At 41.6% G+C, this 15730-nt stretch overlaps 1 protein-coding gene across 3 annotated transcripts in view; it reads right to left on the reverse strand.

Moving 5' to 3' along the window:
• The window catches only part of LOC144683823 (fibronectin type-III domain-containing protein 3A-like), a 152636-nt gene that overhangs the window by 117816 nt on the left and 19090 nt on the right, over positions 1–15730 (reverse strand). The window lies entirely within an intron of this gene.

Raw genomic sequence — 15730 nt, forward strand, 5'->3', positions numbered from 1 at the left:
CTACTTGCACATTCAGTCAGACAGCAAACTCTACAGTCTTTCAAGGCTGAAAGCAAAGACAAAAAACACATTGTGCATCCTGATCAGGGAACTGATCTACACTCATGCTGTGCTAGTTGTCCATACGGACACTCAGCTACAAAGACTCACAGGCTGTTTCTCTCATCCCTGTAACTTGTTCTCCCTGATAAATGCCAAACCATAGATGTGGGGCAAGGTGTTGCATCTCCTCCCCTGGTCACACTAAATAACACCCCACTGGAAGTGGCAAGTAAATTCTGCTACCTTGGTCTATGGTGACATGCAATCTGTCCCTTGATGCAAAAGTTATAAACGCATAGGAAAAGCAGCGATCACCTTTGGCAAACTCGTAAGACATGCTTGGAATAACATCAAGCTGATCGTTAGGCCTTATAAACCATCGGCTTGATCCTGTGTTCTCAGCACCTTGCTGTATGGCTGTGAAACATGAATGACTTACAGCTATCAAGAAAAGCAGCTCAATAATTTCCATCTCTGCTGTCTCCAACTCATTATAAGTATATCCTGGCTAGACAAAATCGTGAAAGGTGACAATCCTCTCAAAGACAGGGTTTTCAAGTTTGTTAACATTTAAACAGAAGTGGCTTCATTGGCTCTGGCACGTCCATAGGATGGAAGATAGCTGCACACCCAAGGACTTTGCATATGGTAAAGCAGATAGAGTAAGACGACCAGGAGAATGCCCAAAGCTCCGCTTCAAGGATGATTACAAGAATGACATAAAGGCCCTAACATCAACTATTGTACCTGGGAGTCACTAGCTGACGACAGGGGGAAATGGTGATGCCTCCTGTTGGTGGGCATGCAGCACCACACTGACCAGCAGCTTCAGTGACCTGGCAACTTGCATCAACACCAAAAACAATAACGCATAGCGACATTTGGAAGGTTCATGTATGGCACTTGTGGCAGAACCTGCCTCTCAAAGGTTGACCTCTTCAGCCATCAGCAAAGGGGCACGATAAGATGACACCTCATCCAAAATGTATTGTTTTCTGCGTGTCCATTATCTTTCTGACGATTCATCTGGCCCACAAAGTCTCGGCAACTCAAGTCTCTACTTTTCTTACTTGCTGATTTTTCCTGCCTGAGTTTTGTGGACCTGAAGGTTTGAAACAGGTTCCCAATTTAACGCTACCTTCCATCTGACGTTTGCTTCTTAGGCCTTTTTAAAATGATGCCATTAGATGCAACTCTAACTTTGTCCAATGGGGTGCAGGCCTAATGTGATGGCATTTAATCCTCTGGAGGTAGCAAAAACTGCCTGAAAAGATGTTTCTTGCCAGCAACTGCAGAGGCAGCAACAGCCTGGGGATATTATAAACCATAGTAAGAGAGCCCCATCTTTCTCAGTATAGGCAGGGAGAATGCTCTGCACTGTAGTTACATCCCTAAAAACAGGACTATAAAATCTGGAAATACTCAGTGGGTTAGATAGTATCTATGAGAATCAGAAATCAACCATTCAGGTCTAATATCTTCCATCAGGGCATCCATGGAGAACTTAAGAATGGAAACTTTTGATCGACTTCTGTTCTCCACTAATGTACTTCCAACTTTTCTGGCTTATTTTTAGATTTCCAACGCATGCAGTTATTTGTTTATGTTGTTTAATTCACTAGCACTTCTCTTCCAGGAATGCCTATTTTGAAGAAGTTCTGCTCCTATTCAAAGAGATTTTCATTTTTTTTTTTATTGTGTTCTTCTAATATATATCACCTTATATTAGATCATGTACTTGCTAAGTCCTACTTTTATAGACACTTCTCTTTTCACTGTGCCTGCCTCCAACTTCATGCCTTCATTCCAGCTTAAATTTTAATTTTCCTGTTTCAGATCCACCCATGACAGTGTCAGATACTCAGAGGACTTTTGTTTAGTACAGAGCAACAGAAACAATTTGCTAGAAAGTCAACAAGTACTGCAATCTGATCAGCCAAGACCTTGGTTAATCCCTGCAGATGCACTAGGATCTGTATTTAGCTTGATAATATATGCTTTGAAGGTCCTATCAATTTGGTGAGCTCAAGGATATTTGTTTCTATTCCATGATCTTATAAACTAATTCTATTTAACCGATAGAAAACTAATGTTTTCTGCCATCGATGGTCACTTTACATGGCAGAATTGCATTAAGAGGCAGTTCTGAAGTCTATTGGTCAAAGCTATCAGTACCATGCAGTTAATTTTATTTTCTGGCTGTTAGACCTTCCCCAGTGTTACTAACTAATAGGCAAAAAAATACAAAAAGCAAAATACTGCAGGTGTTAAAGTTCTTAAAACAGAAAAGGCTACAAGTACTCAGCAGGTCAGGCAGCAATTCTGGAAAAACAGGTCAGTCATTTGGTATTTCAGGTCAAAGACTCTTTCTCAGGCCTGGTTAGTGGAGTTTAAGGAAAGGTTTTCCAAAGTGTGAAGAGGGTGGAGGGGGGCAGTGATTGATGGGGAATGTTTGGACCTCTGCTCAAGGAAGGAGAATGCTCAAAATGAGAATCAGTATTTAGGACCAGAAATCCAGAATTTGTTAAAGTTATTGAGAGCATAAGAGTCATAAATATAGATGGCTAAGGGCTTTTTCAGGGTCTGAGCTTTTCTACAGCATGTAATTAAGCAACATAACCTGCATCATGGGCAGCACAGCAGTTAGCACTGCTGCCTTGCAGCTCCAGGGACCTGGGTGCGATTCTAACATCTGGTGTCTGTGTGGAGTTCTCCCAGTGTCTGTGAGGGTTTCCGCCAGGTGCTCCAGTTTCCTCCCACCGTCCAAAGAAATGCTGGCTAGGCAGACTGTCCACAGTAAATTTCCCCCCAGAGCCCCAGAGAGAGAGAGGATGTATGTGTGCGCGTGCGTGTGTGTACACGTGAGCATGCACATATGCATGCATGTGCCCTGTGGTGGACTGGCATCCTGTCCTAGCTGTACCCTGCCTAGCACCCACTGCCTGTCGGGATAGGCTCCGACTCTCCACAACCCTGAATTGTATGAAGCAGTTCTGGAAAAGTAAGTGAGTGAACCTGTATCATCTGCGCAGCAGGTAAGCTTTAAGCAACAATCTATAACTACAATGAAGCCTCCCCCACCACACAACTCTACTAACCAGAAAACTAAAATTAAGATATCTCTTATTTTTAGTATCAGTGCATTTAACTTTCGTTAACATCTTTGTTTCCTTCCTACTTCACATTGAAAAAATCCTCCATGCAATATATTTAAATCACTTTTAAGATAGCTTTGCCTAGTTTGGGGTTAACTATTTTTGTCAAATGAAATGTGACTTGGAAAAGTAAAGAACTTTCCTGTGCCAATTACTGCATAATTTCAGCGCAGCTCCCCACCCCTGTACCAAAACATGCTTGGCTGAATTACAAAGTAACTGGCTGGTACACTTTAACTGCAGTTTTACACATCTGGCAAGAAACAGAAAAAGACTGTGAATCAACTCAAAACAAAATGATCTCAAAACAGCAGAAAATTATCCGCATTGAAGCTAGTTTTTGGACTGCCATAGCAACACTCAGCAACAAGATGTCAAGGTGTCTTTTATTTCTCTTCCCTTCTGCTTCTATAATAATAAAAAGATTTAAATGCCATCATTTAACAAGTTGTCACTCATGCTTACTTCCACTTAAATTATATGGCATAGTTCAGGTTGCAAATCTTTGCAAATTTTTAACTAGTTGTCAGTCTGAACAGGGATACATAAATTCACGGAAATATAATTGCAGACGTTGCTAGGATTAATTCCTAATCTTTGTTTGATGGGGTCAATTAGGGACCATAATGGGGGGGATCTACTGGTGGAGGAGAAGGCATGGTTAAGGAAACTAAATGAATACTCTGCGTTGGTGTTTACCAAAGAAGAGGACTTTGCCAAATTTATAGTAAACAAGGAAGTTGCTGAGATATTGGACGTGATAAAAATAAAGAGGAGGTTATAGAAAGGCTGGCAGGACTTAATGCGCATTCTGGTCTGGATTGAACTCATCCTAGGTCACTGAGGTTAACGGTTGAAATTGTGGAGGTGTTGGTCACAATCTTCGAATCCTCCTTAGATAAAGGAGTGATGCTAAAGGACTGGCGGATTCCACGTTAGGCCTTTACCATCCTTGGCCAGACCCCCAGGCGTGAGGCGAGGCCTGGTTAGGGACCAATAACGTTTTGTTTAACGTAGATAAAGGTTGAGATTCAAGACACCTGTCTTTGGAATAAAGCCACAAGATTCCATAGATTTTGAACAACCAAAAGCAAACAAGTTCAGAAAGATAAAACAGTTAACAAATCTGCCTTACACTAACACTCAGGTAAGTATGAAGTACATGTGAATTAATAGACGATCTGTGGTCGGACACACCACAATAAAGGACAGATGCAACCAAAATAGATTCCATGGATTTTTCAACAAACCACCCAGATGTTAGCCCCACTGAGAATCAGCCAATCTCACTGAAACTTCATCTTTCTCATGAGGGTTTCCAATCTCCACCTTTGAAGATCTCTCTTTGGAATTCTCTCCAAAGGTTGCTCCCACTCAAGGCGGCTTTAACAATGGCCCACCTCACAGGATTTCAATTTTGCCTTTCAAGATTCCTTCTCCCTGGAATCCTGAGGACACTCAAACACTAAATCACATGCACAATTTCAGATCTATGATCTTGCCAAGCAGAACACCACTGCTCCAAAGGGGTACCTTATCCCATTGGCTCTCTTTACTTAAAGTCTGCTCCCTGCTGCTCTTCTTTTAAGTTTTTAACTCAACTGGGATCTCTGTCTGTCCCTGTCTCCATGGCATTTGTTGGCTGGCAGACTCCCGGAAACTGACTGCCTCAAGAAGAGCTGTTCACTGACCCATGAACTGATCTGGTGACCTACCAAAACACTCTGAGGGTCCCACCCTTTTTATTAGGCAGGAGCCAATGTAACAAGCATTGGAACATCATGTACCTTAAATATTACAATCCCCACAGACTTCTAATTTAGCATCCAATGTCACAAAGATCAATGGATTTCTTGATACCTTTCCCTTGAAAGAAAGAAAGCTTCACTACAGTGAAGGTTTCTTTACAATGGCTTTAGTTCCTTCACAAGTACATATCATAGCTTTTAACAAATAGATTACATACTATATAGACAACTTATCATTTTGTTTCACAACTACACATGAAATTCCAAAGTTTTAACCAAATCAAAAGTCAATACATGTAACAAATAGGAAATCATAACTCAATGCTTGTGTTTTTTTTTCCTTCCTCTTATTCCCAGTCTTTAACTTGGCAAAGAATGTTTCATTTAAGTCCACAGCCCAATTCTGTCCTTTTCATTAGCTGTAAGCGTAATTCTATCTCAAAGCTCATTGCTCTTTTCAGGACGAAGTTCTAATAGTCCATCAGTGTTGGTTTTTAAATCTGCATTCAACCAACTGTTCTGATTCATCAGCAATTCCTTTCCCTGTGACTGACAATCAAATATTCTCACCAGTTCTTGTTTTTCATTAGCAAACTCACCTTTTGTGCTTGAAAGTTGATTCTCTACACTGATCAGTTTTTCCTTAACAGAGCCTAATTCCTCACGCAGTCTTTGACAACTTTTCTTGGTCCTGGGCTATTGATTTTTGCGCTTTATCCTGTCTAGCCTTATGAGCTCGGACGCTGCCTACAGTGCAATCAGGAAGTAATCCGGGATATTCCTCCTGAAAAATTCCCATTTCTCTCGCTTTCAAAACTCTCGGGGTCAATTAGACTTTCAAACCTGCCAAATCATTATCCAGTAAAAAAAATCTCAATTTTCCATAGGTAAGCTAGGAACAATTCCTACCATAACAATTCCATTTACTAAGTCACTTTGTAAATTAACTTTACACAAAGCAACAGGTTCATAAGCTCCATTAAAATCCCCTGTTAATACTTTCTCTTCCAACAAACCATCTGGGATGCAAATCGTATCATCAGCTACCATCAATGACTGATCCGTCCTCAGTAGCTCTCAGGATATTAATTTGTTTTGTTGGAGGACTAAGGGAACACTTCTCCCTTTGAGGCAAAGCCTCAAAAATCTCCAGTAGCCCGACTCCCTTTAGCCATATAAGGAAGAATCACCTTGACTATCTTAAGCTGCATTCCCCATTCTAGTAGGTTCTGAGGGAACACATTTCACTCATACCATTGACACTATTTTAATACCCCTTTCCTTTTCTGGTACAGTCTTTTCTGAAGACCATACGTGTTCCTATTACTGACACTGACGGAGCACTCAGTTTCCAACAATTTGCTTTTACATACCCCATCTTACAGTAATAAAAGCATACCAGTTTATTTTCACCCCTTTTATTCTTTACACGATCATTTTTCTTGACTGAAGATCTTCTGCCTCTTCCATACAGCTAGACTATTTCTTGTTCCTCCAGCTTCCCAATTGGTTCAGTTGTAGATCTACTGCCCCTAGCTGCCTATGTGATATATCACATCCATCTGCCAGAGCTGCCACTTTTCGTATCTTAGAAACCTTGTGGTCTTCCAGGTGTGACCTAGTAGCTATTGAGATGCTATTTTGAAATTCTTCGAGTATCATTAGCTCCCTCAAATTCTCAAAATTTTGTTCTAACTTTAGGGATCAAAGCCACTGGTCCCACAGCATTTCTTTTTCCCTAGAAAATTCTACAAACATTGCATTTGGTCTTTTCTATAAAGTCTGAAATTTCAACTAATAATGCTTACAAGCTTGTCCCTGAAGCATAAGTACTGTAGCTTTAACTATCTCAAAATATGAACCATAGCCTTCCCAAAATACTTTGCCAAATGAGAGTCCATGTGTCCTTTGGCCACTTTAGTTAATTAGCTACCTTTTCAAATGAGATAAAATCTCTCTCAGCCCAGTCTTCAGTGAACTTAGGCAATAGACAAAGATTCTTTGTTACATCAAAGCTCAGACAGGACTTGATCCTTCATCCGAACTACTAGACATTCTTTCACTCTCTACTCTAAGCTTTCTCTAGCCAGTTCATGCTGCCTGATTTTTTTCTCTCTTTGAAACTTGAGCTCAAGGTTTCGCATTTCCATTTCTTTTGCACTCTTTCTTTTTCTACTTTTTCCAATTTGAGCTTCTTAATTTCCATTTCTTTTGTTCTTTCAGGTTCAAGTTTTTTTTCATTTCTTTTTCTATTTCAAGCTGCTTCATCTGCAACTGAATTCTAGCTAATTCAACTGAATTGCTATCTGGATTCACTTTTGCTTCTTCCAATCCTTGATGCTGCGCTATTTCCTTAATTATTTCTTCTTTCTTAGCCCTTGCTTTTAATTCTAATTCTAACTTTTCTACTGTGATTTACTTAGTTACAATTAGTTGTTGCAAATCACTCAGGGATAAATCTTCCCTCTTCGGTAAAGCCTTAGCAATTGGCAAAGCCATACTGCTTTTCAATCAGTATAGTAAAATTCACCGTGGAAATCTTATAAACCTTAACCTCAGCAAGTATCAGCATTTGTATGTGCCTGTGGCTGCAACAAGAACCCCCAATTTATGTTACAATGCTTGGCCAGACCCTGGGACGTGAGAGATGATCTGGTTAGGGCCCAATAATGTTTTGTTTAAAGCAGATAAAACTTGAGATTCAAGATACCTGCCTTTAGAATAAAGCCACAAGATTCCACAGGTTTTGAACAAACAGAATCAAACTTTACTTTACATGTTCAAAAAGATAAAACAATTTATAGATCTGACTTACACTAACATTGATGACATACATGTGAATTAACAGATGAATTGTGGTCAGACACACCACACTAGAGTAAAGGACAGATGCAACCAAAATAGATTCCATGGATTTCTCAACAAACCACCAAGACCCAGTCCCACTGAGAGTCACACAATCTCACTGAAATTCCGTTTTTCTCATGAGGGTTTCCAATATCCACCTTTGAAGATCTCTCTTTGGAATTCTCTCCAAATGTTGCTTCCACTCCAACAGCTTTAATAATGAAACTCTGAGAGGTGGGTCAATCTCAACTTCCGAGATTCCTTCTCCCTGGATTCCTGAGTACATTCAAACACTAGCTCGCAAGCACACTTTCAGATCTATGGCCGTGCGAAGCAGAACACCATTGTTCCAAAGGGGTACCTTTTCCCAATGGCCCTCTTTACTTAATGTCTACTCCCTGCAGCTCTTCTTTTAAGTTTTTAACTCATCTGGGACCTCTGCCTGTCCCTGTGGCACTTGTTGGCTGGCAGACTCCCTGAAACTGACTGCCTCAAGAAGAGCTGTTCACTGACCCTTGATCTGATCTGGTGACTTATCAAAACACTCCCAGAGGGTCCCACCCTTGTTACTAAGCAGGGACCAATGTAACAAACATTGGAACATCCTGTACCTTAAATGTTACAAATCTCCACAGACTGCTAATTTAGCACCCAATGACACAAAGATCAATAGGTTTCATGATACACCCTTGTTCAAAAATGGAAAGTTGCAAATATTACAAGCTAGTCAGTTCAATGACAGGGGGCTGTGGGAAGTTTGTAAAAACAAAAATCCAGGAGATAATTAACAGCCACATGGACAAGCATGGAATAATAAAACAGGAAGCACAGACTTAAAGGCAAATTGTGTCTTACTTACTTGATTGAGTTTTTTGATGAGCTAACAGAGTGGATGAGGGCAGTACGCTGATATGGATTTTAAAGAGAGATAAAATACCACATATTAGGGTTCAGTTTTGCCAACAAGCCTATTAGATAAAAAGGGCAGTAGAGCATGGATACAAACCTGGCTAAGGGATAGAAAAGAGTGCGTTGTGGTGAATGACTGTTTTGCAGACTAGACACAGGTATATAATGGAGCTCCCCAAGGTTCAGTATAGGACCACTGCTATTTTAGATATACACCAATGACTTGAATTTGGGGTACAGGGCACAATATTTGAGAATGGCGTGAAGCTTGTGTGTGGGGTAACAGTGAGGAAGATAGTAATAGACTTCAAGAGGATATAGGCTTTTGAAATGAATGGACATAAGACAAAAGGAATTTATGTAGAGCAGGGTGTGGTGATATATTCTAGCAAGAAGAATGAGGAAAGACAATGGATAGTAAAATAATTCAATTTAAAGAGGCTACAAGAAGAGAGAGACCTGGAATTGGGTGTGGCGGTGGGGGATGGTGTTTGCAGACAAATCTTTGATGGAAGGACTGGTTAACAAAACAGATGGATCCTGGGCTTTATCAAGGGATAAGATACAGAATCTAGGCTGTTATGGTAAACCTAGATATAAGAATACTTTGACTAACAGCTGGAGTATTGTGCCTAATTCTGGGCACCACATTTTAGAAAGGACGTGAAGTTTTTATTTTAGTGTGGGTACAGAAGCAGTTTACAAGAACGGTTCCAGGAATGATTGGAGAGACTGGGGCTTTTCTCCTTAAAGAGTAGAAAAAGGATTTGCTAGAGTGCTTAACATCTTGAAGGACTTAACGTGTTTCCAATGGCTCAAGAGTCTCTAACCAAAGAACACAGATTTATGGCAAATTGCTGACAAAAGAACCAAAGATGACATGAGCACAAACGTCTTTTTAAGGTGATGAGTGATTAGGATTTGGAATGCAATGCCTAATAAGGTGGTGAATACAGAATCAATGGCAGTGGACTGGGATACATACTTGAAGGTGAAAAAATATTGGGAAATGGAAAAAGAGAGATTTAATGAACTACTGTAATGAAAGGGTTCACACAGGCCTGATGGGCCAAATGGCATCCTTCTGAGCTGCATTATTCTATGATTCTGATTTTACAAGCTAAAATCATTTAGGCTGTCAATGGGGTGCTACAATTGGCCTCAGTACCCCTGGACTCTGGTCAGCGTAGAATAAAATAATCAGAGTTCCTACTCCTGAATACTACCCAGTGACAATATTGGCAAGAACACAGATGTGGACATTGGGCAAGGGCTGGATTGAGTTTACACCAGCAAATACCACGCAGACCTCAGTATCAGGGTTAACACACAGAAAGGCCCAACCAGGAAGATTAAAAAATTGAGAAGAAAATAATGTTCACATAAGTTCACATGATTAGATAGGTACTGAGTTTATTCTTCCAAAAGACTATGGGAGCTATTATTTCTGAGGTAAGTCAATATAATTTAAGGAATCACTTAAAGTTTAAGTATGGTTCAGAAAGGATGTCTTGTTCTTGACAGGGTTTTTCACTTTATGAAATTTCCACATCCATTCAATCTAAGAGCTCGGAATCCCAAAACCACAGCAGTGAGCAGCAAAACAGAACTTACAGGTGACAAGCTGAACACTGCCAGGAACTCATTTCAATTCAAATCAGTCATAAACCAAAAGTTTGGCTCGAGTAATTCTCGTTATGGTAGAAAGGAAGAAAATTCCAACTTAGGTCACTGATGTAAAGTCACTATCACTATATCATGAATTTGAAAGAAATGAACTTAAAGACAGGAACTGAATCAGTCAAGATGTCTGCCAATATGATGCAAAATATGGACAGGAAATGAGTGGCAAATGAGCTCAGATTACGAGCATAACTGTACAAGTTGCTCTGCATGAAAGACAGTAAAAATACTGCATGCTTATCACATCAAATGTACACTTATGAAGAAATCTCATCTTTCATTCTTCCTAACTCCATACTATCCCTTTTGCTGAGGCGCTAACTTAAGCTGGGGATGTTTATGGCCATTGGTGCTCTCTTGCTCAACAGGCCATTTCTTAGTGATCAGACTGGACAGCAAATATTGACAAGCTATTCTGACATTAACACTATTAGAGTAGAGCCCATTCCTATCCTTAAAGGATTTCTATATGCTGTATACTGGTTGCCATCAGGCACAATGAATCTGAAAATACACCCCACTCCTTGGGGGCCAGCTATAACATATTTAAATCTGCCTCCAGCAATGCGACCCCATCTGAAATTTGTTAACAGCACAGATTAGGAATCAAACCAGGAGTGTTCTCTTAGCATCAGATCAGGTCATTCAGTCACCTGAATTACTGCAAGGAGCCAGAATTCCTTTTAGAAAATAAATAGTCATAAAGTATTTTGAAGGACATTGCTGCATTATCTTCCTCCATTTTGGTGAATCTTTGTGCTCATTAAGTTGAAGTACTGGGGAATGGAATAATTTCTCACAATGAGATCATCGATTTATCCTCGACAACTTAAAGCAGCATTATATAGACACAGATACATGCTCACACATATAATACTGCTTCAACTTCAGAAAAAACATAATATTTGATAATGTGCAACCAACTAATCTGGCCAACATGACTAATGTGCCATTATTTAAAGTACCTCATTTGCACGGCAAGCAAATATGGCTTAAAGGATATAAATTAATGCAAATATTATATTAATTTAGCCTGTGCAACATTTTGGAAGACACTGAAGCACAAAGTATATGCAGCCTGTAGATAGATATCTACCAGTCTGGCTATAGTTTCCATATCCCAAGTCATAGCTGGTGACATTTCAATGCAAGCTGAGGAAGAATGAAACATGTTGAAATCGACACTAAGCATTATACCATGGTTGGCTAATCATCTTCAGTAGATGATATAACTAAAGCAGATTTGGTCACTCTATGTTTATTATGCAGCATTAATGCCACTGCATGGTCTTACAAAAGCATACCGTGCATAATTTATAATGAAACGACCTGAGGGTTAATGAATATTTACCCATGTTACATCAGCTAGCTCATGTAACCAGGCTCAATTCCTTTAGGATGGTTCTTAGTGAGTCATCATCACTCACTGGTTAAAGGAAAATATTAAAAATGCATTTTCGTAGATTGGGCAATGAGGTTTGTTACTCTCTGCCTACACCTCTGCAAAATACTTTAAAGCAACAGTGTGTTTAGGTATACTTGAACTGCAAACTTGCATCTTCAATATAATCCTTTGTGGTTGAGAAGAGGTTTGTACAAACAGGCTCAAGTTGTGCTATTTTAACAGTGGCTAAGAATTGTAAACTGTGAAAACAAAGGGCATTCAAAATAATGCATTTCTGCCATTTAGATGGCAGAATGAGGGCACCTATCATGGCTGAAGTTTTTAGTATGAACAGAATAATGCTGGAGTCTGCCCCTTGCGTATGTTAAAAATAATTCATAAATAATGGATTAATAGCCAGGTGCAACCATGTCAAAGATATCTGTGAAGATGATTCTTTTCGAGAATCATAAATTTCCACAGAATAGGGTTCTACAGGAGAGTAATCTGAAAATGGGCTGTTCTAGTTGAGCAGGCACAAGGAAGAGCTTTTTGCCTTTGATCCTAAGTGGCCTTTTAACACCAGCACCACGGCCTACTAGCTTCAGGGAGCTGGTGGCGTAGTGGAATTGTCTCCGGACTGGAGACAGGGGTAATGGTCTGGGGACCCGGGCTCAAATAAAAATCTGAAATTAAAAGTCTAAAGATCACCATGAAACAATTCTTGCTTGTTGTAAGCACCCATCTGGTTCACTAATGTCCTTTAGGGAAGGAATTCTGCTGTCCTCACCTGGTCTGGCCTACATGTGACTCCAGACCCACAGCAATGTGGTTGACTCTTAAATGTCCTCTGAAATTGCCAAGCAAGCCACTCAGTTGTATCAAACCATTAAAAGGTCAATAAGAAGGAATGAAACTGGATGAAACCCAGCACTGACCTAGGCACGGGAAACAACAATGGCAAACCCAATTCTGTCGGCCCTGCAAAGTCCTCCTTGTTGACATCTGGGGACTTGTGAAAAAATTGGTAGAGCTGTCTCTCAGACTAGTCAAGCATCAGCCTGACATAGTCATCCTCACAGATTCATATTTTACAGATAATGTCCCAGACGCCACCATCACCATCCCTGGGTATGTCCTGTCCCACCGGCAGGACACACCTGAGGTGGCAGCACAGCGGTATACAGTTGGGAGGGAGTTGCCCTTGGAGTCCTCAACATCAACTTTGGCCTCCATGAAGTATTATGGCATCAGGTCAAAAATGGGCAAGAAAACCTCCTGCTGATTACCACGCACCGCACCCCCCCACCTCAGCTGATGAATCAGTACTCCATTTTGAGTACCACTTGGAGGCAGCACCGAGAATGGTAAAGGTGCAGAATGTACTCTGGGTGGGGAACTTCAATGCCCATCACCAAAAGTGGCTCGGTAGCACTATCAATGACTGAGCTGGCCGAGTCCTAAATGACAAAGCTACCAGACTGGGTCTACGGCAGGTGGTGAGGGAACCAACAGGAGGGGAAAAAGTACTTGACCTCATCCTCACCAACCCACCTGCTGCAGATACATCTGTCCATGACAGTATCAATGGGAATGACCACTGCACAGTCCTTGTGGAGACAAAGTCCCGTCTTCATATTGAGGATACTCTCCATTGTGTTGTGTTGCACTAAATGGGATAGATTTCGAACAGATCTAGCAACTCAAGACTGGGCAACCATGAGGCACTGTGGGCCATCAGCAGCAGCAGAATCGTACTCAACCACAACCTGTAACCACAAGGCCCGGAATATCCCCCACTCCACCATTATCACTAAGCCAGGGTATCAACCCTGGTTCAATGAAGAGTGCAGGTCGTCATACCACGAGCAGCACCACGCATATCTAAAAATAAGGTGTTAACCTGGTGAAGCTATAAAACAGGACTGTTTGCGTGCCAAGCAACATAAGTGATAGATAGAGCTAAGCGATTCCACAACCAACCGATCAGATCTAAGCTCTCCAGCCTGGCCACATCCAGTTGTGTATGGCGGTGGACAATTAAACAACTCACTGGAGGGAGGCTCCACAAATATCCCCATCCTCAATGATGGAGGAGCCCAGCACATCTATGCAATAGATGAGGCTGAAGCATTTGCTACAATCTGCAACCAGGAGTACTGAGTGGATGATCCATCTCGGCCTCCTCCGGGGGTCCCCAGCATCACAGATGCCAGTCTTCAACCAATTCAATTCACTCCATGTGATATCAAGAAACACCTGAAGGCACTGGACACTGCAAAGACTATGGGCCCTGGCAACATTCCAGCAATAGTACTGAAGGCTTGTGCTCCAGAACTTGCCATGCCCCTAGCCAAGCTGTTCCAGTACAGCTATAACACTGGTATCCACCCAGCTATTTGGAAAATTGTCCAGTATGTCCTGTACACAAAAAGCAGGACAAACCCAACCTGGCCAATTACCGCCCATCAGTCTACTCTCCATCATCAGTAAAGTGATGGAAGGGATCATCAACAGTGCTATCAAGCAGCACTTGCTTAGCAATAATCTGCTCACTGACAACCAGTTTGGGTTCCACCAGGATCACTCAGCTTCTGACCTCATTACAGCCTTGGTTCAAACACGGACAAAAGAGCTGAACTCCCGAGTTGAGGTAAGAGTGACTGCCCTTGACATCAAAACAGCATTGGCTGAGCGTGGCATCAAGGAGTCTTAGCAAAACTGGAGTCAATGGGAACTGGGGGAAAACTCTGCTGGTTGGAGTCATGCCTAGCATAAAGGAAGTTGGTTGTGATTGTTGAAGGTCAATCATCTCAGTTCCAGGACATCACTGCAGGAGTTCCTCAGGGTAGTGTCCTCGGCCCAACCATCTTCAGCTGTTTCATCAATGACCTTCCTTCCATCATAAGGTCAGAAGTGGGGATGCTCACTGATGATTGCACAATTTTCAGCACCATTTGCAACTCCCCAGATACTGAAGCAGTCCATGTCCAAACGCAGCAAGACCTGGACAATATCCAGGCTTGGGATGACAAGTAACATTCACGTCACACAAATGCCAGGCAATGACCATCTCCAACAAGACAGAATCTAACTATCACCCCTTGATATTCAATAGCATTACCATTGCTGAATTCCCCACTATCAACATCCTGGGGATTACTATCAACCAGAAACTCAACTGGACTAGCCATATAAATACTGTGGCTACAAGAGCAGGTCAGAGACTCGGAATCCTACAGCGAGTAACTTCGCCTGACTTCCCAAAGCCCATCCTCTGAGTAGCTCAAGACTGAAAGGGTGTTCTCAATTCTGAAAAGGCTGTAAAATATTAGTACAGAAATTTTTAAAAATCTGATTTCATTTAATTCTATCAAACATGCTTTCAGGCAGTTACAAGCTCACCACCACCTTCTCAAGGGCAATTAGGGATGGGCAGTAAACGCTGGCCTAAATGCAACACCCACATCTACGAGGCACAATCAGGAGTGTGAAGGAATATTCTCCACTTGCCTGGATGAGTGCAGCTCCAACAACACTCGAAGCTTGATACCATCCAGGTAAAAGCAGCCCACTGGCATCCCATCCACAAACATTAAATCCCTCCAACAGCGACGCACAGTAGCAGTGTGTACCATCTGCAAGATGCACTGCAGAAACTCACCAAGGCTCATTTGGCAGCACCTTCCGAACCCACAACCACTACCCTCTAGAAGGACAAGGGCAGAAAACACATGGGAACACCACCACCTGAAAGTTCCTCTCCAAGCCGCTCACCATCCTAATTTGGAAATAAATCGCTGTTCCTTCATTGCCGCTGGGTCAAACCCTGGAACTCCCTTCCTAACAGCACTGTGGGTGTACCCACACCACAGGAACTGCAGTGGGTCAAGAAGGCAGCTCACCACCATCTTCTCAGGGGCAATTAGGGATGGGCAATAAATGCTGGCTAAACCAGCCAT

This window comes from Cetorhinus maximus, chromosome 8, assembly GCF_964194155.1.
Source record: "Cetorhinus maximus chromosome 8, sCetMax3.hap1.1, whole genome shotgun sequence".
In the NCBI taxonomy this organism is placed as follows: Eukaryota; Metazoa; Chordata; class Chondrichthyes; order Lamniformes; family Cetorhinidae; genus Cetorhinus; species Cetorhinus maximus.